The sequence below is a fragment of the Herpailurus yagouaroundi genome, unplaced genomic scaffold (genome assembly GCF_014898765.1).
Source record: "Herpailurus yagouaroundi ecotype Mexico unplaced genomic scaffold, PumYag 187, whole genome shotgun sequence".
In the NCBI taxonomy this organism is placed as follows: domain Eukaryota; kingdom Metazoa; phylum Chordata; class Mammalia; order Carnivora; family Felidae; genus Herpailurus; species Herpailurus yagouaroundi.
In genome coordinates, this window is record NW_024412418.1 from 12,717,668 (window position 1) to 12,742,027 (window position 24,360).

Here is a 24,360-nt window from a genome sequence, read left to right on the forward strand (position 1 = left end):
AAGGACTCTCTTTCTCTGGGAGTTTTCAGTCCCAAGAGAAGAGACAATACAATGACACCAATAACTATACAATATGGAATCACGTAAAGGTCATGACTGGGACACAAAAATGGTGATCAAAGTATTTACAGGGAGAGAGATCATTCAGTTTGGAAGAATTAGGGGAAACTTCTGGGAGGAGCAGTATTCTGGAGGGTAGGGAAGAATTTACAAAGCAGAAGTAGAGTAGGAGAGTGTAGCAGTAGAAAGACATGCAAAGCAAGGAGGCAAGGAAACCTAGGACTAATCTTGGGAGCCATACATCCTCTGATAATACTGGGGAATGGTAAGGTACAAGCAAAGGAGGTCCCAAGAACTTAGGACTGAAAGGGACCATTTATGCCCAGCATCTAAAGGTGTCTAATTTATTCATCCCAATACCCTAGTAGTCTTCAGTATGTTTGTTGTGAGGGGATGATCAGGCAATGTCTGGAGATACTTTCCTGTAAATGGGGGTGGGCGGGAGGTGGGGGAGGGAGAAGGGAGGGTGATACTGCCATCTAGTGGGTAGAGACAGGGCTGTTGCTAAATATCCTACATGCACAGAGCACCCCCCAAAACAAAGAATTATCGGACCCCAAATGCCATTTGTGTCACAAATTAGAAACTCTGCAATGACCTTGTGAGGTTGTAGTATTATTATTTTCCTTATGTTACAGATGAGGAAATTGTGGTTTTTTAAAGATTACAAACCTTGCCTGAGGCCATTAAAATAGTAAAAGGCCTAACAAGATTAGGGCCACATTATAGGGCATGAAGAATGTGGATACAATTAAGTAGCTAATGAGATTCTCTGAATATGGGCAGGACATGCAATGAAGCTATAGTTCAATGACATTACAAATAAAGTAAGTAAGGGCGCAGTAAGCACGATGCCCTATGCATAGTAAGCGCTCAATAAATGTTCCTTGCTGCTTTGAATGATAGCTGATGCTTTCAGTGATGTGTCAGCCATTAGTGGGCTCCTCTGGGGGTAGGAAAGACCCTGGACTAAAAGTCGGTCTGGGACTAGGGCAGGTGCTCAGAGTGTGAACTGGAGAGAAAGCATGTGGAGTGCACAGGAAGGGAAAAAAAAAATGTTGCCCACAGAGGAACTAGAGAGCCTGACAAACCAATGAATGCATTGGTGTGTGTTGGGGGACGTTGTGAAGGTGACTCTGGTTTTGAACATGAGAAACTAATTTTCACCTGACTACCATAAAGTGAACAGCTGCTGTGTTAGGAATCATTATACTTCCTTAAAACAGACAAACTAAGACACAGAAAGGTGAAGCAATTAGTTCAAGGGCATACCACATTTTCAGATTTCTTTAGAAACTTAGGGAGAAGGAAAATTTGACCTTTTTGAAGATATAATAACTAAATCTTTATAGAAAAGATAAAGGCAAAATGACATTTTCTTTAATAATTCTTCCAAAAACGGTTTTAACATTTATTTTGCTATATATTTGTATAGATGAAAGTTACTTTAACCTCTAGCCAGGCATTCTGGCTGAATGAGATATGTAGAGAAATCAGGGAAGACTTTCCCAAAAAGCATGGAGTGAGATTCTATCTTCTTTTTCACGTTTGCTGCATTATTAAGAGAAAGCCAAGAAAATGGCCTGAATGGTCAGATAACATGTGGAAGAGAAAAGAGAACCCATGGTAACTGAAGGCTTGGTATCATTATGAATAGTAGAAAGTACCACTAATATTGAATGAGTACCCATTAGATGCTAGCAACTGTGCTAACTATTCATGTGGCTTATTTTATTTTATTCTTCATGACTATAGGATAGATATAACCACTGATAGATGAGGCCTTTGAGGCCTAGAGAGGCTACATGATTTACCCAAGGTCATACAGCTAGGAAGTAGTAGCAATATTCAAACCTCAAGTGTTGGTCTCAAGTGCCCAAGCTTTTACCCAATAGTATGTATGCATGACTAGTAGTTAGGAACATAAATTCTTCCCTCTCTTTGTACTTGACAGATTATAAACAAGACTGGATGCATAGTTGCCATTCAGTGAAGCCCTACCTAAGGGTGACCACAGAGTGGTTGCTAAAGGAACAGCACGCGTCCTTCTCAAATCTCCTACCTTAACTACTTATCGATGCCGCACAGTGGCTTCCAGATCTCACTATTATCGTCTTAGCGCTTCTTTCAAAAATTTGAATTCAGCATCTTCACCATGCATTCTATGAGTAGAGGATACAGCCGTGAACAAGAATGGCAAGGTCTCTACTCCCAGGAACAACACAGTCCAGCAGAGATAAACAATTCCACAGAGTTCTTAAAAAGAAAATCAGATAAGTGTTTCACACCATACAAAATAGAGTGATGTGATAGACATCGGGTGCCTACTTCAGCTTCTTGGGAGCGACGGCTTCTCTTAGACCAAGATCAGATCAGTGCCTGCAAAGAACAGGAAGGAGATGTTCTAGGCTGTGGGAACAGCTAGTGCTAAGACCCTATTGTCGGCTCAGAAAGAAGGCCCATGAATCTGGAGAAGCTAAGTGCAGGAACAGATGATGTAAGATAAAATTGAAGAAAGGTTAAGAGGAGGTTGGTTATGCCAGGAAAAATAGGATTTCACAAGCCAATATAAGGAATTTCAATTTTATTCCTGGTACAATGAGATGCCCTCAGGAGGATCTACCCTCTTTCACCCAGGGACTAATGTTCAAAAGGTTAGCATTTGGGATAGAGAAGATTTTAAAGATACCAAGAAAAACTAATTTTACTTTGACTTTACCAGTTAAGATTTCATATGAATAAGAGAGAAAGTGAGAGATCCCCCCCCAAACTCTTTCAGTAGCTTCATTTATATGAAAGGCACATTTTTGACACTTCAATCAATCAGTGGGCGCCATTAATCTGCATATTGTGTTACAAGAAGCTGCCTTTCTTCTCAATTTTCCTTTCCTTTTTGTTCTTCTCAGGAAATTAATTCATGTCATTTCCATTTGAAATCCTGTGGCATTTGACTGCACAGGCACTTAGAGGCACCCTTCTATGACTCGAAGCTTAGTGTAATGGCATTGCTTGTCAGCAGAACCTTAAGAAAAAAGAGTCTGGACTGCCAGGCCCCTCAGGCCACTAAAGATACATAGAAAATGGCTGGATACAGGTCTGTAGTTTTGTATGTGGGGGGCTCCAAAATAGTTGACTTTGGTGAGTGATGCTAGCAACTTGGTTCTTAAACATTTTTGCAATGATGTATTTTGCTATGAATGGAACATTTGAACAAGTGTTTATAATATGTCATCAATTTCACTTTAGAATTTCACTTTTTAAAAAGGCTGTACTTGGAAACTTTGGGAGCATTTTCTGCAGTTTGATAGACTGACACACTGATTTGTTTTATGAAAGGCTGAATAATGTCAATCATACTGTTCTGTTGATCTACATGAAAACACTTCTTCAGGTGGTCCTATTCTGACAAAAGCACAAAATTTAAGAGTCCTAAGGGCCCTCAAAGGCCATCAGTGTAGCGGGCCACAGACTTTAACACTTTTCATGTCATTAACATGAGTAAATATACAGTGGCTCAACAGGGTGTTTCCAACTATTAATTTTACCGGATATTTACAGTTCAAACATTACTAAGTAAAAATTAGAAAGGAAATTATAGTTGTAAAAATGTAGGTAGAAATTATTCAGAAATTGAAGATACTTGCTTTCAATTTAACTAATTAATAGGACAAACCCACCACTTTGCCGTTACTTGTCTCATTTTGCTAGAGTGGACCAGTGGAAGTTTAATCCAGGACAATGTTTGGGAATTGCTTATCCAACCTAAGTCACCTTAGAGACCCACCCGCAACCACAACCTATGCTTGAACAACTCCAATGACAATTTTACCTGGAAGCCCATTCCCTGTTGAGACAGCTTTATTTTTAGGAAGTGTTTCACTATGTTGCATGGAAGTTATGTATAGTCTCCATCCAGAATGTCACACATATGAACAAATGAACATACACAAATGAATAAATGACAAGCATGCACGTTATTAAAATTTTGTAGATTCTAACACTTGTCATTTCTTATACCAATCTCTCCCTCTCTAACCCCAAGGCTGTTGCCTTTATTTGAATCCCTAGAACCTCCCATAGTTTCCAAATTGCTCTCCAGTTGTTCTCTAATTCATCTGCATAATGCCCCTTGTAATGTCTTTTGAAAGTCCCAAACGTAACGTGTTACTCCTTAACTTAATATCCCTCAATGATACCCCTTTGCTTTTTGAACAAACTCCTCCCAAAACGCTCACACACACACACACACACACACACACAGAATCTTTGATCTGGCTGCCATGTGTAGGTTCATTTTTTGGCATTTCGTTTCTTTTCCTGTCATACATCCTCCTTAAGTTTAAGTAATTTCTGTTCTTCTAAAGTAGAAACAATGAATGTTTGCCACATTCTAACTCAGGACTTTGCGATTCCAATCTTGCTGCTCTTGGCCCTACTCCATGTTTTGGATCAAACATATTGTCTTTTAGAGTACACACTAATCCTTTCTAAAAATGTAAGCACCCCTGGGAAATAGTGAAAAATTGTTAACACTTTGCCCAGTCACAGTATACAGAACCCACCAAAATCAGTACTCATTAAAACATTTGCACCGATATGCAGATGTGCTGACTTCGTGTCTTACTTCCTGGAGAAGGGATATACCTATGATTGAGGCCTTAGGCTCATGTAGAGACAAATAGAAAGGAAAAGACACCCAAAAGGGGGATAGTCCCCTTCAAAGACAAGCTTTGTTCTGACATCATTATTTTGCCACCCTCTAACCCTAGAGATAAAAAAAAAAATCAGACTTGAAAATAGAAGAAGTGAGAAAATTCAGTGGACTTTTTTATATAGCCACTAAAATAAATAAGAACAATAACAAAAATGTTGTTTTCCAGTAATATTAATAAAAATTCAAGTAGGAAGTTAAATTTCAATACAGCATATTTTTTCTGTATCCTTTGATTTTTTTCCACCTTTATTGAGCTATAATTGGCATATAACATTATGTGAGTTCGCAATGCACGTTATCATTTAATGTATTGTGAAATGACCATCACAATAACACTTCCATAACCTCACGTACTTACCTGTGTATGTGTGTGTGTGCGTGTGTGTGCATGTGTGTGCGTGTGTGTGTGTGTGGTTAGAACTTTAAGACCTACACTTGTAGCAACTTATAGGTATATAACACAATATTGGTAACCATAGTCACCATTTGATCCCTGAAACCTATTCATCTTGTAACTGGAATCTTGTACCCTTTGACAAATATCTTCCCATCGCCCCCAGCCCCCAGCGTCTGGCAACCACCATGCTCTCTCTATGAGTGCAACTCTTAAAGTATTTGTCTTTCTCTCTCTAATTTATTTCACTTAGCATAATGCCTTCAAGGTCCATGCATGTTGTCAAAAATTGTCTTCTTTTTCATGGCTGAATAATATTCATATCTGTTTTCTGTAGTGGCTGCACCCATTGAAATTCCCACCAATACACAGTGCACAAGGGTTCCGTTTTCTCGACACTCTGGCCAACACTTGTCATTTCTTGTCTTTTTTTTTTAAGTTTGTTGATTTATTTTTGAAAGAGAGAAAGAGAGAGGAGGCAGAGGGACAGAGAGAGAGAGAAAGAGAGAGAGGCAGGCTCTGCACTGTTAACACAGAGGCCAACGCAGGGCTAAATCTCACAAAACACGAGATCATAAACTGAGCTGAATTCAAGAGTCAGACACTTAACCAACTGAGCCACTCAGATGCCCCCCTTGTCTTTTTGAAAGTAGCTATTCTATTTTTTAAATTTTTTTCAATGTTTCTTTATTTTTGAGAGACAGGGAGAGACAGAGTGTGAGTAGGGAAGGGGCAGAGAGAGAGCAAGACACAGAATCTGAAGCAGGCTCCAGGCTCCGAGCTATCAGCCCAGAGCCCGACGTGGGGCCAAAACCGTGAGATCATGACCTGGGCCGAAGTCGGATGTCCAACCGACTGAGCCACCCAGGCGCCCCTTTAAAAAATTTTCTTTTCAATCTTTATTTATTTTTGAGAGACAGAGGGAGAGTGAAAATGGCTATTCTAATGGGTGTGAGATGGTATTTCACTGTGGGTTTAATTCCCATTGCCCTGATGATTAGTGACATTAAGCATCTTTTCATGTACCTGTTGGCTCTTCTCTGTCTTCTTCGGAAAAACATCTATTTAGGTCCCTCTGCCATGTGGGCATAATTGTTATCGTAGTGAAAATATGAACTCCCACAAGATTTTTAAACGTTTAATAAAAACCCTTTCCAGGAAGATTGTCAATGGCAGGTTGTAGTAAAATGCCAAACACTCAATCACATAGCAGCCACCCAGGGTTCACTCCATTCAATAGGACCACAACTCCACAACACGCCTTACAATTTCCATCTGCCACAGGGTTCCTTACAAAACTCATACAGTTGTGGACGGCTTTAAAAACCATCTGTGTCGTGAATCAAAGGATTCCCAACCCCCTCCCGTTTTGAAAGTTGAGTCGGAGTAATATTTCTTTATATATGCTTATTTCGGCATTTAGGGAATTATTTCATTCGAGTGATAAAGTTATTTTCACTTTCCATGTAAACACAATAGATGATTTTTTTTCCAATCTGCAGCTTCTCCTGGTCATTTACTTTCCTCAAAAATGCTGTGCATGTTAGAAACCTGGATATTTAAAAATGCAGATCGTTTAACATTATTTGAATCATGTGCTACTAAATCAGCTGGAAGCCTGGAATCACAGATGTGCTAATGCATCTTCAATGTGAAGAGAACTGAATTTTGAAATCTATGCACTTCATTTCCTGAAAACACAATGGTAATACGGTGGGAGAAACAAAGCTATCATTTCTTGAATCTGCACTGCATGGCTAATGCTGAAGTAAAGTGACATTCTTTAGGAGTTGTTTAGTATCAAGTGCTGATTTAGCTAGATAAAATACAGCTGTCTTCTCAAATTACACAACTGGATTCACACCATCAACTAATTCCTGGTGGAGTTTTAAAGATACCTTTATGGCCAATTTTCTTCTTGGTGCAAAGAATCCTAAGTTAGACAGTACAAAAATGCCACCATGTAGTTTCTATACACAGATACCATCTCCCTTAGAAACATTTGATAAAGGAGACGTGTTCTACAAGTGCTTGGGTCACCATTTAAAAAGGATTTCCAAAATGTAATTGGATCTAAATTGATTTAGAATGGGTTGCCAAATTGTCATACAATTGTCTCTGTCAGCTTTCTTCTTATTCCTTTAAGTCACTCCTAAAATTTGTCACGTTGCCTAGTGGGTCTGAGAAGGGAAGGATCCTCCCTTAAGACCCCTTCCTTTCACTGTTGCCCTTCCTTCCCAGACATCATTTGCAGTTGATATTCTCTTAGAAGGAACATTTTAAGATTACTTCCAAAATCTGAACTCTCTTGATCTCTACATGGCATCCAATAGTCTGATCACCTCTCCCATGGCTAAGTACATAGTTTAGAGCATCTTAAGCCTTGCTCATCTTTGGGCCACAAATTGTTTTTTCTTGGAATGCACCCTATTCCTTGTTCTCCAGCTGCAAAATGGCAATCCTGCATCCATCAACCGTATGCTAACATTCATGAAGCTCTTAGCCCATTTACATGTCCTACTTGTGAAGTCCTCTAGGATTGCCCCCACACACAGGTAGCGACTATTTCCTCTTCTCCCCAAGCTCTGTACACTTACTGCTGGTAAAAATCTGTCCATATTGTATCACCATTGCTTGTAACTGGCAGACCTATTATTCACCCACTTTCCTTCCCCAAGTAAACAGTTCATTCATCCATCATTCACAATGTTGTAAGAGGCCAAAGAACCAGGCACTGTGCTAAATGACATGGGTATCAGTAAGTGTTCAAATAGCCAGTTCTTATGCAAACTGACTTGTAATGTATCTTTCTCCACTCACCTGTAAGGCTAGTTTTGTTTTTCTCATTTATTTCTAATGGTTATTTCTAACAAGTAGTTATACATTTAGAGTACGAATTCTTCGTCCTATGCAACACAAATAGTTTTCCCATTGTTGTGGTTTCTTGTTATTGCACATATGGAACCTATTTTTTGCTTATTGTCTCTTCCATTTAACTTTCTCATCAGCTTTTCTTTTTCAGAAGCTAGCTGGAAGTAGGGATGGGGTGGCAAAGGGTCCACAGAGGAACCTGAGCCTGGTCTCCCAAAGTAATACAGTAAAAAGAATTGGGCAAATTGGGCAGATGTTGAGCCAGTTTTGAATTAACATCAACAGATGTGATCAGGATAATGGGGGTAGCAGAAGAGTCAGTGATAACTTTCATAATGCATGACACATAATGGGAAGTTAATATCCATCTGTTGAAATAAATAAGTGACCAGTTGATCCCTTATGTAGAGAATTTTCTTTCCTATAAATCCCAGTAACCGTGAAGGAAATTTCTTACTTGTAGTGTATACAAGTTGGGGTTCATTGCAATGATTGCTCTGATTCTTCACTCTCTTTTATCTTGTAACTTTCCAGTCACCCCACATCGGGGGTAGGATGACCTGTCCCATCCCTGGACGATGGGCTCAACTAAGTGATTTGCTTTAGCCAACAGAAAGTCACCATATGTGATTCATACAAAAGCACTCATGCCTTTCTGCTTCCTCTCTTGGACGTCTACTACGCCAAGAAATTTGCTTAGGCCAAGCTGATGAAGGGAGAGAGACATACAAAATGGGGCTGAGCTGCCCCAGTGACCCAAGTTGAGTCTATTTTATATCAGCTAACAGTGATCCCAGCCAAGATCAGAAGAGCCACTTAACCAATCTCTGACTGACCTATAGACTCATGAGAGAAAATAAATGATAACTGATTTCAGCTACCAAGCTTTGGGATGGTTAACTATGCAGCAATTGCTAGCTGATGCAAAAGTTATAATTCTCTGATTATTATTTTACGTGGTTACATCTTTTATTAGTTTTTTTTTCTATTTAGTAATTGCAGTAAGTACGTCATCTTTCTAACATTTTTGTGTACCACAGTGAAAAGAATATCCAGTAAGAGGCAAAAGACATATATTCCCCCATTTCCTAATGTCATATAGTCTTAGACACTTATTCAATTATGTACACAATACTAGAAATAACAAAAAAAAATTCTCATTAAATCAATCATGCTTTGGGCGGCGGGGGGTGGGGGATGAATACAGACATAAGCAAATCATTTCCATCTAGTATCATAACAGGAAGTATCTGTTAAAACCATGATCTCTGAAGCAAAATAATCTGAGCTAAAAATCTTGCCTCTGTCACTTTCTAGCTGGGTGCCCTCAACTCTACTTTCATTATCTATAAAATGGGATGGTAATTAATTACACCTAACTCATAAAATTATTTACAGGATTGCATGAATTGACATTTATAACATACTTAGAACATACTTTGAACTTGGCATTCACAAATGTCATTAAATGCCAGTTATTGCTAAAAAAAATTTTAACGTAGGGAAGCACCAAAAAGTAAGACCATATGGGGTAGAAACTGGGTGGAGAGGTAGCCATTGTAGAAACAAATCTGCAAAGCTACTTGGACTTTAGTATCTTCATCTGTATTTCAAGGAACAAAGAAGGAATAACCATTAGGATATCTTATCGTTATTATTTTTTTTAATGTTTATTTATTTTTGAGACAGAGAGAGACAGAGCATGAACGGGGGAGGGTCAGAGAGAGGGAGACACAGAATCGGAAGCAGGCTCCAGGCTCTGAGCTGTCAGCACAGAGCCCGACGCGGGGCTCGAACTCACGGACTGCGAGATCATGACCTGAGCCAAAGTTGGACGCTTAACCGACTGAGCCACCCAGGCGCCCCGGGTATCTTATAGTTCTAAAATACAACATTCTTGTCTAGCGTAACATTTCGTATGGCATAACACACGTAGTAAGTTCCCACGAAATACGGCATTTTTATCATTAAAGTAGTTTTCAAAAGAAGTTGATCTAAAGAAGTTAATTCACATGTCATTATGTGTGACGATAGAGGCAAGCTTCATACGATTATCCCACAGGATATTGTGGCCCTGTTTAATAGAACTGAGAGTGAAAGGGACTATCTATTCCCAGAATTGATAACCTAAACACCCAAATCCTAAGTGTTTGAATTGAATACAGTGGCCTAAAGCCTGTGAAATCAAATTAATAAACACAACAGAAACGTCCATGTTTTCTCAATGTTTAAGCAAAGTTACTGAATTCCTTCTGTTTGCTATTTTGTATTTCTGGTTACAAGATGCTGTCCTCTGCTGTTTGCTGAAGATCACACCAGGTAGAGTCACCATCACACAGGGAAACAACATGGTAGTTTCATTTCACCAACCAAATGCCTATAAATCAGGAGAGGAAAACAAATACAGGATTCTGTATGCCCCCAGACAAACCTGGCATGTCAGCACTATGTTCCTCTTCGCCAGGGCTATCTCATTTTAATGGCATTTGTCCACTCCAAGCTTTTGACAACTCAGATGGACTAACCGGAAGTGTGACAATGGGACCGATCCCATTGCTCATTGGGTAATTATTTCCTCTAAAAGAGCTTGTATAAAGAATTCTACTTGAACACATACCCTGTCTTTGTTGACAGTTCCTGGCAACTTCTAGTGAACAGATATTTATATATTTGTTTATATTTACATCATTGCTGAACAACAATTTAGTTTGCATGTGTATTTGTATGATGGTTAGCTTGTTTAGTACTCATTTCAATTCTCCTTGAGTAAGATCATTCAGGGACAAATGTGGCATTTTTGTCTCCCCACGGGTTACACATTCACCTCCAGAGCTGATAACTGTAGCCTGAATGCCTGTGACGGTCTGAGATGTACTCCCCATACTACCTAGAAGTAGTAGCAAAACTAGGAGAATTGCTATTGAATAGATCTGGGTTCAAAACTTGTCTATGGCATTTACCAAGTATGTGGCTTTAGCGTCCCCTTCTCCATCTTTAAAAATCTCTCAAGGGGATATTTTGAGTTTTAAATAAGTTGATGTATATGAGAAGTCAGCAAAAGAGTACGCCACATAGATGCCCCATAATCACTGGTTTGAGTCTGAATCAAAAAATGAAAACCAAATGACCAGTGCAAGGTCCTATAGTGTGAATGGGTAGCTGATGTGGAAAAAGAATAAAGTAAACAGGAATGGGAAGCCTTCCTTTTTCCTTTTTGGCTAAATAGCACTGATCCTTCCCTGCTGCTTTGTTTGATAGATTAATTCATTCTGAAAGGCTTTAAAGATGTCTGGTAGGTAGCTAATAATCAGCTTTGAAAAAACAAATCATTGGCCTTTCCCTTGCTGTCAAAGTCCCTAAAAAGGAAATTTGCATTTCAAATGGCTTCTAGTTTACTTCAGAACCCGAGTGTAGACTCCTTTGAAGCTATCTAGAGTAACTAGTAAGTGTACTTTTTAATGGTTTATTAGTTGATAAACTGTAATTGGCATATAAGGGTAAGAGCTTCCAAAGACAAAGTTACAGTCAACTGCCCATTAATGCTTTAAGTCAATCAATACAGCATTTATTTAAAACTGGAAGCAATGCCATTACCCCTCAATAAATTTACATGTTGATGCAATTCATAACTCCATCAGAGCTTTTCAAAAAGATGGAGAAATTATAATAAATCACAATCCATGGGTAAAGAAAGGCCTTTCCCCTTGCCGATTCTGAACATTTGAGACACATATTACAGCATGTGCTTAGTACCCAAATACATGTATATATGTAATTCTCTTTTCATTTTCAAATGCTAAGTGGAAAAAAATCCATGTAGTATAAAGGGAACAGGAAAGAAAGAAAAAAAAAAAACACTTGGTGTCAAGTTGGATATGTCTCTGATGTTCCCTTAGGAAAAATCTCCTTTTCGTCTAATGACATTTCTCATTCTGATGAACTCACTTTGTTTAAATTGTTTTAAAGCCAAGTACGTATTCTGATCTCTCAAAAACAAAATCAGCACAAAGATCATTAATTAGGGAGCGTGAAATATATGTATTTTCCCTTCTCCTCCAACATACACACTTTTTTATTGACAATTATATAGTGGAGAAAGAAACCAACATGAATGTAGTACTAATATTTATTTCGTGGGCCCTCCATGTTTCTAAGAATACCCTGTGAAATCGAAATGTGGCACTTGGCCCACCCCACCCACCCCCACCCCGACCCCTTAACAAGAGTTGATGGAAAAGCCCACAACCAGGAGGAAGGATGTTGGAATTGAGTTGTCAAGCTGTCCTGGATGTCTTGTACAAACTGAACAGGCCAATTTACTGCAACGCTGCATAGGCTGAAGGCTCCTATCTCGCCTTTACAGTGCTTTCTCGTGTTGAGATTATCCTCCTGGACCACAGTCTCCCTTCCCAGCGCTTTTCGGTTACTCCTAGATGCCTTCTGATCAGCCTATCCTGTCCTGGGTAATAGTACCGTGTTAATCCTTACCTTGTGACCAGCCTGCTTGGCTAGGGAGAGGAGTCTCTTGCACAGCAATCTGAAAAGCAACAGCTTTGTGTGTTTGGTGATATTTTTGAATCCTAGTGGTGATTTGATTTCAATGTCTTCCCCTTTGTAGTTCCAACTCCTGGCTTTCGGGATGAAAACAGGCAGGCTTTTAGAAAAAAATTGACAACTTCTCCCACACAAATCCCTGAGTTTCTTTGCCTATTACTAACCTCTCGGAGCGTGGGGGTTGCTTTGAAATTCAGCTGTTCCGGCTCTGCCCTCCAGGTGGCAGCAGTGCCACACCGCAGAGGCTCCAATCCCCTCGTCCCCGACTTCAAGTGTTAATGCAATTGACCAATCAGTGCTAAGATGATGGGAGGTAATTGGGTAATTGTATTTTACTGATCACAAGCAGAGAAAGGGAAGGGAAAAGGGGAAAGAAAGAGGGGCAGAGGAGGAAAGGGACTGCAGTCCGAGAGGAGGTTTGGGGAGCTAGGACCCAAAACGTCAGGACGTGGCACTGGCTGGGAGAAAGGCTGCCGCGGGCACAAGGAGCGCATTTATTTATCCGGGGAGAGCGGGGAGGACGGGGGGCGGGAGGGGAGCGGGCGGGGGAGGAAGAGAGTTGAGGCCGGAGTGGATGGAAGGGGACCGGGGTTTCCGCCGCGCAGGGAGCCGCGAGCCAGGGCGATGGCGCTAAGGACGGCGCGGAGCAGCTGCGCTCCCGGGAACGCGTCTCCTCGCGGAGGACCCGCCAGCGTCGGGAAGGTCTGCGCGAAGAGAGACCAACTTGTGGCTCCAAAATGCACCCGACGCAGCTGGAAATGAGATCAAAGCTGCAGTTTCCTTCGAGAAGGAGGCGAGGAGCCCGCGATTAGGGATTTAACAAAATTCTCAACCTCCTTCGTTCTGTTTTCTATTTTCCTTTTTTTCTTTCCTTATTATTACGATTTCTAAATTTGCCTCACACCCCGTCGGTCCCCCTCACTTCGCCTTGCCCGTTTGAAATAAAAGCCCAGTTTGAACTTCTTTCGCCGCGGCGCCCCCGGATGCGCTGCCCGCTGATGGAGGAGAAGGGGACCCCGGGGCTGGCGGGGGCCACCGGCGAGGGACCGCGTCACGCGTCTCCCCCGTGATCCCGGCGCTGATCGCGGAGTTCTGCAACACCTGGAGGATCTGGACCGGGTGCCGGGGGTGGGGGCGGGGACAGAGGAAACGAAAGCCACCCCGAGCCTTAAAAAAAAGAAGAAGAAAAAAAAAACCCGCGGGGGGGGGGGAGAGGAATGGGTTTCTTCTTGACAGCTGACGGAGCCTTGAAATTTTCCTCCACTACCCCCGCCCCCGCCCCCGCCCCCGCCCCCCGCACTCCATTTAACGTGAGATTATGAAATTGCAGAGGCGGTGGAGGGAAGGAGACAGGATATAACAGGGAGTTTGGAGGGAGAGGGGAAGGTGGCTGGCCGGGTGGCTGAAATCAAAAATCCAATTGCGCACTGGGTTGTGATGAGAAATCTAATCAGATCTTTGGAGAAGGGGCCGGCCGGAAGGGTGGCGAGTGGGGGGAGTTGATCCCCAAATTCTTCGAAGGGGGAGCAAGGGGTGAGGAATCAATGATGTAAAAGGAGACTTTTTCGGTGGCGGTGGCGGTGGCGGTTGGGTGCCTTGCAAAAATGAAGGATGCGGGACGCAGCTCTCTCTTGGAACCGAACGCCGTGGATAAACTGATTGTGCAAGAGAAAAGGAAGGAGGAAGCTTTTCCTTGTGAGACCTGGATCTTAACACAAATGTGTATATGTGCCCACAGGCAGCCTTGAAAAATGAAATAAACCAGTGTCGGACCCACGGGGCTTGGTGTGTTCTGACATAAATAAATAATAATAAAACAGCTGCCCCCCCTCCCCAAAGGATGATTGGAAATGGAGAACGGAGGATCCACAAAGAAAAAGTATGTTCGTTTTTCTCTATAAAGGAGAAAGTAAGCCAAGGAGATATTTTTGGAATTGAAAGTTTGGGGCTTTTTTTTTTTAGGAAAGTAAAGACCTGCTATGGTGGTGTTTTCTCTTCTTTTTGAATTTCCCACAAGAGGAGAGGGAATTAATAATACATCTGCAAAGAAATTTCGGAGAAGAAAAGTTGACCGCGGCAGAATGAGGCATTGATTGGGGGAGACAAACCAGCAGAGAGCACAGTTGGATTTGTGCCTATGTTGACTAAAATTGATGGATAATTGCAGTTGGATTTTTCTTCATCAACCTCCCCCCCACCTTTTTTTTTTTTTTTTCTTTCTTTTTGGTGTCAAGATCATGCGTTTTCGCTTGTTCTTAACCACCTGGATTTCCATCTGGATGTTGCTGTGATCAGTCTGAAATACAGTGAGTGATCCTTATTTTCTTATTTTATTGATGAAGAAAATGCACATTAATTTAGCAATCCCGGTTCCTATATCCCCTCACCCCTTTCAGTGTGATTTTTAAAGACCTGGCTGTTGGGGGCCAGGAAATAAGGAGAGGGTGGCCCAGGCATATGTTCCCTCAGCTTGTGCTCACCAATGAGCCGGTTTGTTATAATGATGCAGGTTGTCTGCATCCTGGGCAAAGGCCTTTGCAAATCTTCACCAGGGGAAAAAAAATCTCCCCAAGAAAGGCGCTGCAGTGTGGGGTGCCTGTGCTGTGTGATTGACAGTCTAGAATGCCTTTAAGTTGCAGGGCAGCCCTGGAGTTAGATGCACAAATGTTTAGCCATTGGAAATCGAAGGGACCCAATTTAAATTTCATTATCCAACCTGACATTGCAGATCAACAGAATGTATTAACACAAAAATATGATAATACACCGAGCAGATGAAGGATGGCTTCTGGCTTCTGGCGGGTGGGTGGATTGAGGGAGGGTGAGTGGGCATGGGGGAGGAAGTGGTGGAAAGAGGTGGCTGTGTTTGCCCCATATGTATTGCACACACATGCTCCAGTGTGGTCCTCAGATTACCTAGGTTCTCACCAGTGCTAAGAAAGAGAAGGAGGACCCACTTCTCTTCAACCTAACCTCCTTCAAACTAACCACTTCTTTGGATAACGGAGAGGCTATACGTAGATCGAAGGTGGCTTGGGCAGTTGGCTTGGGTTTTGCCGGAAACGTTTCTAACATCACCAAAACGGGGCTCTTGAGAAAAAAGGCAGAAATCTACTGTCCTGTGGCAACTTAGATAAGGAGCTAAAGAAAAGGTTTGTGTGTTAAGCCCCAGTGCTTCTCAAGTGCCAGCTTTGTCTTGGGAGAGAGAGGCCACTAAAGAAAAATAAGACAAGCTTGAAAATGCTTGGAGAGCTTGGGGGCCTGTAGGATCACCCCTCTTTCCATCTCCTGTAGGATCACCCCTCTTTCCATCTCCTTCCTCCTCCATAGTTTCCAGGGTCATGGAGCTGGCTTTTAATTTTTTGTTTAACAGAACTCTTCCTCTTCATCCTTCTATATTCCTCTCGGGGGCCTTTTATCAGAATCATAGACTCCTATAACTTTAGAGCCAGAAGACTCCTCAGAGGTCTCATGCCAATAAAAGGAGGAAACTGAGGCCTAGACAAGCTGTAACTCTGGGTAACAGCCAAACCTTATGAGACAGGTGACTCACACAAGCCTTAGAACTGCAGGCAAAAGTCAGTTTGGGATCCAAGCCGGATAGGAATCAACCATATATGACAGGGCTACTTCTGTCCCCACAGCTGCCATTTTTGTCTAGAAGGGTCAAGGAAGGAAACTGTCCTGAGAGCTTGAAGTAGACTCCTATTACTTTGGACCTTAAAAGTAGCCCATCTCCACTATTCATATCCTTTCTTAGATTTTTTTTTTTTTTTAATAGTAGAGCTCAGATAACCCTAGTTTTAATACTACTAAAAAAAAAAGATCCTCAACTCTGGTATATCCCAAAGGAGATAAGAGGCAGAAATCTCCTGGGTCCCTTCTTGGTGTTGGGCACATTTAATCTGGTGAGTGGTGGTCCCTGGAGAGTCATTAAGAACCATGGAGTTAGATTTATATTAGAGAGATCATAACAGAAACCAGAAACACCCTGCTAAAAGCATCTGAGTCTGTTCCTACACTCACATAATCTATTCTTATCCTTTTCATTACTCCTTAACTAAACTAGCCTACAGCTGAGCACTTCTTTAATTTATTTTTCTGGGCACATGTTTCCTGTTGGGACACAGATCGGGCAATAAATTTACCAACCTATGAAAATAATCGTGCAGGATTTTCTTTTTCTCCTCTGAGTCCTTGTAGGTTTCAGCATATCTTAAAATTCCTTGCAGGTTTTCTGTTTGCTCGTTTGTTTTGTTTTTAAGTGACCACAATGAAGTCACCACTTGTGATCATAGATTTACTCAAGTTATCTCACGTTTCTGCTCAGTTGCAACTTAGCACAGGTGACAAAAGAGAAAAAGGAAAAAAAAAAGTGAACTTTGATTGTTTTTACTGGACAGCTCAGCTCTGGGCTTCACGTGGGAAACCCATCCAGTCTTGCAGTCAGCCTGGCTCTGCCCATCAATGGAGGTCTCCCTCCCTCCCTCCCTCCCTGCCTTCCTTCCTTCCTTCCTTCCTTCCTTCCTTCCTTCCTCTCTATTTCTTTCCTCTCTCTCTTTCTTTTCTGGAATTCAGAATTTCTTCACTGCTACTCCAATTAGATCTCAGAGTGTGTCCCTCTCCTAAACCTTGTCAGCTCCTCTCTGTACCCTCCACACCTGCAAACTTTTGTGTAAAGAGAGGGGAGAAAAGAAGGGGATGGTGGGGGAGGGCAGACGGAGAGAGAAAAGGGGTATAGATATGTTTAAAGTCGTGGGCTGAAACGTGTTCTCCCACTCACCTCCACTTAAACGTGTTCTTCAGATCTAGAGATGATGGAGCATCTAAGGGTGTTATCATATTCCATGCCGGTGAGTCACTTCACCAGCACTATAGTTAGGGACATGCCAGCTTGGGGGTTAGCCCCTTTCTTTTGGCATTCAGAGTTGGCCTAATACTTTAGGCAACTTGCTCGTGGGCTGATGGAAGAATTTCGACCATGTTAGACTAGGAAAGTTACCTCACTGCAGCTTATCTCAGGGCTGAGGGTCGTACCCACTGAGTAACATTCCTGAGTAGATACTTGTATACTGGGATTCTGCTGAGGGCCACAGGCCCATAACACTACTGGATTTTGCAAGTTTTGAGGTTGCCTTTTCAAATATCTTCCCCTCTCTGACTTAATCACTGTACCCTTTGGGCAATATCTTTAATTTCTTTGACCCTCAATGTTCTCATCTGTATGGTGGGGATGATAATGTCAGCAAATTAGAATTGCTTTGTGACTTGAAAGTAATGTTATGCAAAGCCCCAAGCACAATAGACCCTCTGAGGAAGGCTGTTTGTTATGGTTGTTCTTGGATTAATTTGGATTAACTTGCTGGGGAATTAATAGAGGCTGGCCGAGCACTTTACCAGTTCTAGTGGCTACACTTGAGAACTAGGGAATGCGCAACTGACCTTACAGGAGTTGCCAGATTCTTCTTTCGATGTCTTATCAGGACAGATTGACTGTAATAGATCACTTTATGTAGGAAATGCTGCTTCAAGTCCGAAGCTGAAAATCAAGATTTTCTCCTTAAGTTACAGAAAAATAAATCTCAGCAAAAATAATACTTGAGAGAGATTTTAGCAAAAAATAATGCTGTTGTGTATACTTTCGGTCTAAAAGTTGCATGTGATAGCTCTTGTATATTAAATGTTTAATTTTAGCTATAAATTACATTGTCTGCCTCTGGAATGCTCAAAGTAAAGACAGGTTTCTAGACAATTATATAACTTAAAGTAGCTAGTATAAAATTCCATTAATATTAAGGCCCCCAAGTCCACAATTTGAATGCATAGCCTTCCTAATTATAATGAATTCTATGTTAGTTAAAAATGCTCACTTTGTGATAGGATAAGGGCCTGACAGGGGAATGAAATCAAGAGTCCATGTAGACATGCTTGTCTTCTACTTTGTGTGTTCAAATCTTCCAACATCAACTTACCAGTGGTTTTCTGAGGCAGCCAGTCACGGTCATTGCTCATAATTTCATTGTCTACAACAGCAGCCCTGTGCTGTGTCCTTTTTGTCAACATGTTTCCAGAGACCTGTTCTCCGGGGGAAAAGGAGTCCTACTGTTTTAATTATTGTTATTCTTGATATCTTATCTGTGGGTGATAACGGGAAAGTCAGGCTGAGGAATTGCCCACTGGAATTCTATACTGTTTTCTTTCCAATTAGGAAAGCGGTTTGAAATCTGTGTTAATTTTGGAAAAGCATCTTAAAGCTAATCATTTTCACTTCAGTGGAAGTTCTTACCATTTCATAAATTTTACTTTTTTGGGTGCTTCTTAAAGGTGAAATGTGGACTCTGGCGTCCTAAGTGAATTTGAATATTCAGCTTTCCACTGGGTCATGAGTGTTACATGCACTATCTAACCTCTCAGAGTCTGTTTGCTCATCTGTAAACTAGAGGTAATAACACCCGTATAGAACTGACTGCCATGAGGATGAAATCAGATCGCGTATGTTATGTACAGTAGGCATTTAATAAGTGCACATTTATATTGAGCATCTATGATTTCAGTTTCATGCATAGTTTACCAAAAAAAAAAAAAAAAAAAAACAAACAAAACCCTGATATTGTCTTGTTTGAGGGAAGCAGTTAACCTAAATTCATGTTGGTATAGATTTTAAAAAGGAGAAATACATTAATAGGGTCAGAGTAACACAAATGGGTACAACTATTTTTGGTGAGATCCTACACTTTTTTTCTTCTAAGTTTTTATTTGAATCTCCAGGTCCTCATCCTGACAAGTGCCTTCCTTAATCCCCATCACCTATTTCACCCACCCCCTCAGCCTCCTTCCCTCTCGTAACTGTCAGTTTGTTCTCTATAGTTGAGTCTTGTTTCTTGGTTTCCCTCTCCTCCTCCCCTCTCTCCCCCTCCTCCCCTTTGCTCATTTGTTTTGTTTTGGTAAGATAACACGCTTTTAAAGTGTATTTGGGAGTGCTTTAGTGAGTGTCATTCCCTCAGGAAATGACTGAAGCATACCTTGTGAATTATGGAAAACATACTCTGTGTCCACGTAAACTTTCTTTAGATTGCCAAGTACTTTGTCACACAGACATAAAAAATTAACGATTTATAAATGGTGTCTTGGAGGACTCTCCGGGGAGATCAAGACTCTCTTGCCTCTTCCTGTTTCTTCAAAAGGATTCCTCTGGGGAGATGTAAATTTGACAGTTGAAATTTGGGCGGGCAGATCCTGTGGCTGAGACAGTGTGCTTGTAACGCTCTCTGACGGTGAGGGTTGTATTTATTTTCTGGCATGTTTTCAGCATCTCAGAAGAGTGTCTGACAAACAGTGTCCACGCGGTAGATATTCTTTGAATGGCTAATTGAATTTGGTTTGAGACATCCCCTCCAAAAAACTCAAACGCATGTGTATCTGTGTGCTCGCACCTGCCTACCAACATGAAACCTGGCTTTCAGGAATCTAGGGAGGCTTAATGAGAAATGCCAATGGCTATACAGACTCTGCGTGTATGTGTGCGTGTGCGTGTGTGTGTGTGCGTGTGCGTGTGTGTGTGTGTGTGTGTGTGGTGATATCTGTACCCACACATACACACAGATTAAGCATCTATTGAGTGGCTCCCTTATGTTGGAAATCTTGAGGTCTGAAAGTTGGGTGATACAGTGTATTTTTCCTACTCTTGATGCTATCAGTAAGGGACTGTAACAATTTGTTTGAGTCATTTTACCTCATTTAGGTCAGGTTTCTATTCTCCTCTATTAAATGTAAAAACTAAGGTTTCTTCAAGCTAAGATTTTTGGATTCTGAATTTATAATTGACTACCTAGGAATTCAGGATTTCTAGAAACTGAAAATATTAATCCCTGATCTTGGGGTACTAGTTGTTAAAATGTAGAGTATAGTATTCTAAGAGGAAAGCAAAATGAATGTAGGATAAAAAGGTGAAGGAAATCTCTAAAAGTGTTTGTAGGGGAAATATAATGGGATTTGGAATAGATAGACATTGAATTCCAAATTTGTTTCACACCTGTTAGCTGGTGGATCCTAAGTAGAAATTAACCTTTCTAGGCCTCAGTTTCCTCAACTGTAAGAATAGAGATTTTTTTTTTTTTGCAGTTATTTTGGGAGCATTGAGATGCCTATGCATTTGGCACATGATCAGTTCACAATAAATGCTAGCTCACTTTCTTTTCATTGAAATCTTTGGTTATTTTTCACAGAAATGGGAATGTTTAACTGAAAGTCTCTTCAGTGTTTTGCTTTATATTTATACTGAATATGTAAATGAAAGATTTTGCCAACTTACCATCAAAGTTGGTAATATTACTTTTGATAATGCTGCTAATGTCAGTCATTTTTATAATGAAGTCTAAAAATGATGAAAAAACTTATGTAAGATGAATAAACTTTTATTTCAACCTTGGCATCAGCTGATGGTAGATTTCTATGCTCATGGAAGGAAGCTTTTAACATTTATGGAGATCATGAGGATAATTTCCTAATAGCAATAGGAACTACCATTTATTGAGCATTTGGTATGCACCAGGCACTGTGTCGAAATTATACGGCTTTCTGCTTAATTCTCATCTAGAGAACTGAAACACAAAGAGGCTAAATAATTTGTCTAAGGTTATACAGCAACTAATGAATGCAGCTAGAAGTAGAAGCTGTATTTCTTCTGGCTTTAGAAGCTGAGAATCAGTAAATTCAGACTTGCTGACTTGGTAACAAACTTGCCAGCTCACCATCATCTAGCCTAGTACTCAGTCTGAATATTTTAATTGAGATTGAGATGGCTACAGTCTTCGTTTTCCCTGTTTCTTGAAACAAAGGTTATACCGAGATGCTCAGGTCACATACCTTGCATATTGTTATCAGTCTTCAATAATGTCCAAGTGTGTCCCTAAGTGAGAAAGGGACAAGTAAGAAACACTTGGGGAAAATTGCCCTACCTCACTCAACTTACTAATAGAACGGCTTTGCAAATTGCCCTGAGAGTATCTGGAAGTTCAAAGCTGTATGGGAAATGAGGTCAATGTTAATATTAAGTTTGGTGTTTAGTTACAATATCATACAAACCAGAGATGCTCCTAATGAGAGGCACCCAATGCCTGATCTCAGGTCTCATCAGAATTGATCTGTCTGTAGCTGTCGATGCCATTACTACCTCTGGCTTTCTGAAACCCCTTCAGAAGTTTAAGGTGCTGCTCACTATCCCTTCCTTTATTAATTTCACTTCACCCTCCTCCAGCCTTCCTGTTGAAGGCTTCCTCCTTTGAATCTATTCTACTCTACTTTACTCTACTCTACTCTACTCTACTCTACTGTATTCTATTCTGTTCTCTCTGTCTGTTTGTCTCTTTCTCTCTCTGCATTCTTAGGAGATGTCACCTGGGCTTATTTTAAGAGATGACACTAAATCCTTGGCCTCAGCCCCCCTTGTGGCTCCTAAGTCTCCATTGCCAGCAAGCTCCTATTCACTTATCTGGTCTGCTGTAGACCTTACAAACTTAATACCCCAACTGTAACTGATTGCCCTCTGGAAGCCTATATATTTTCAGTTTCAAATGATATCAATACCTCTTTTACCTCCCTCATATCCAGTGACTCATCAAATCAATCACCAATCTACTCTGTGTCTTAAACTCAGCTCTTTTGTCCCCCGGCCTGGATTCCATTGTTTCTCTCCTAGATGTCTTCTGATGATGCCAGCTCTTCTTCAGTGTAGTCCATTATTCATTCTTTCTTTAAAAGGATCATCCTAAGAAATAAATCTGGACATCCCATTCTCTATATTCTATAAATACATTTACAGGATAAAATCAAAATTCTTCTCTTGATAATAGAATCTGGCCAGCCTATTCATAGCAATAGGAACTCCCTTGCCTGCCTAATCTACTGAGTATTTTATTCTTCTGGAGATACCCTAGGCTAGTTTTGGCTCAAACTTCGTGAGACCTCATCCATGTGCCTAGGATATACTCATACTTCAAATCTCACAGCAAATTATCTCCTCTGGAAAAAACCTCTCCTGGTGTCCCTAGACCCGCAGAGTCCCCCTATCCTCTCTGTACACTAGCATTTTGTTCAGAGATCTGTAATAGCTTTAGGGGCACCTGGCTGGCTCAGTACATAGAGCATGCAATTCTTGATCTAAGGGTCGTGAATTTGAGTCCCACGTTGGGTGTAGAGATTACTGTAATAATAATAATAATTAATAATAATAATAATAATAAATCTATAATAGCTTTTATTACTGTTATAACACCTATTTATTTGGCTAAAACCTACAAGACTGTGACCTCTTTTAGGATATGGGCCTCATCTTACTCACCTTGTCATATCCCGTATCTAACTAACATAATGGGCAGGAGTTCTCAATGAGTTTGGTAGCACCAACAAATGAGTGGACTGATCTAATGATCTAACACATTTTTAGAGTGAAGGGGTTCCTTCAATTCAGTTTATGGTGTAGGCCATCATTTTTCCAATATTTTCACCATCGGGATCACCTTTAAATATTTTTTTCATTTAGGGACCCAGTGTGTCAGAACTACTTTGCAATTCGTTTCTCCATTTTCCCTAATTGAAAACATATACTTGCCAGTCATCCCTCTAGAACTAACCCAGGTAAGCATTGTTGCCATGACTGAGCCATAAACTGAGCCAAAAGGAAAGGGGTTTTAATTACCATATGCAGCTGTAGGAGTACCTGCATGATTTCTAGTTGGGTTTTTGCAATATTGGTGATAGCTGTCTTTGAGGATAGCCGTTGTGAAAATAGTTCTATAAATATATTTTAGTGTGAATTTTATACTCTAATTTATAGCTGCCAATAGGCTCACTACAGGCTTTGCCACGCAGACTCTTCAGTGGCACTGTTCACAAAGCATATTGTTTACGAAAAGGAAGGTGTTCCTTGCAGTTGGACATTTTGCACAACCTGTGCAGTTATATGAAGTGGCCCTTTTACTCATGAGTGACTATTGGAAAGAGACTATGCCTTTTAATTTTGCGTATTGCCCAAATATGGACTCATGCAGTGGGAGGATGAAAAAAGATGGTCTCTTTAGTGAAAATTCCTGGATTATAACATTTGGTGGGTTGTAGTCACCTTTTACACCATGGCAACAGCTGACTTTATGGAGCCTGGTATATCTCAGAAGATGTTCCAGCATCATGTTTCAGAAGGACACTTCCTCCCTTCATAAGAAACAGCAGAAGACCTGGATTAGATGAAAAAAATAAGGTGCTAAATGGTAAGACACTGATTGTGGCTTTATTTTATTCTTCAGTGTTTGAATGTAAATCAATGTCTTGAATTTGTGGAATTCGATCACTTGTTTTTCCTTTAGACTTTTTTTTAAAAGTTTTCTTTTAGTTGTAGTTCTTTTTTCCAGTTTAGGGATTACCATTATTAATTTCTAATAATAGTAAATAAGAGAGCATTAATACCAGTGCTTCACAGTGCTTTTTAAATCTAGCTATACCGTTGAATCCTCTCAACAAGATTTTGGTCCCAGGACTTCCAAAGCAATACCCTCTACCTAGTAACTCCATCCTTTGTGATAAAGCATCGGGATCTGGTATGCGTGGTGGCGGGAGAAGGGGTGGTGTGCAAGGGAAGTTTCCTTTAGAAGAGCAAATGCTAAGTTTGGTCTCTGCTTCTTGCCAAATTACAAACTGCTGAGACAACACTGTTTTCTTGGAGAGGTCCATTTGTTTTATCCAATCAGTTTTGGCCAAGTCACTTATGGGATGT

At 40.8% G+C, this 24,360-nt stretch overlaps 1 protein-coding gene across 11 annotated transcripts in view; it reads left to right on the forward strand.

Annotated features, from left to right (window-relative positions):
* LRRC4C (leucine rich repeat containing 4C) overlaps positions 1–24,360 on the forward strand; it is a 1,211,302-nt gene that overhangs the window by 1,030,269 nt on the left and 156,673 nt on the right. For 4 of the 11 annotated variants that reach the window (XM_040495410.1, XM_040495405.1, XM_040495412.1 and 1 more), the window contains exon 1: positions 13,853–14,899. The exons of 6 other annotated variants lie outside the window; for them this stretch is intronic. The gene's annotated coding sequence lies outside the window, so the exon portion shown is untranslated. Of the gene's footprint in view, positions 1–13,852; positions 14,900–23,695; positions 23,858–24,360 lie in introns of those variants that run through there. One more of the 11 variants, XM_040495411.1, reaches the window with a different exon arrangement.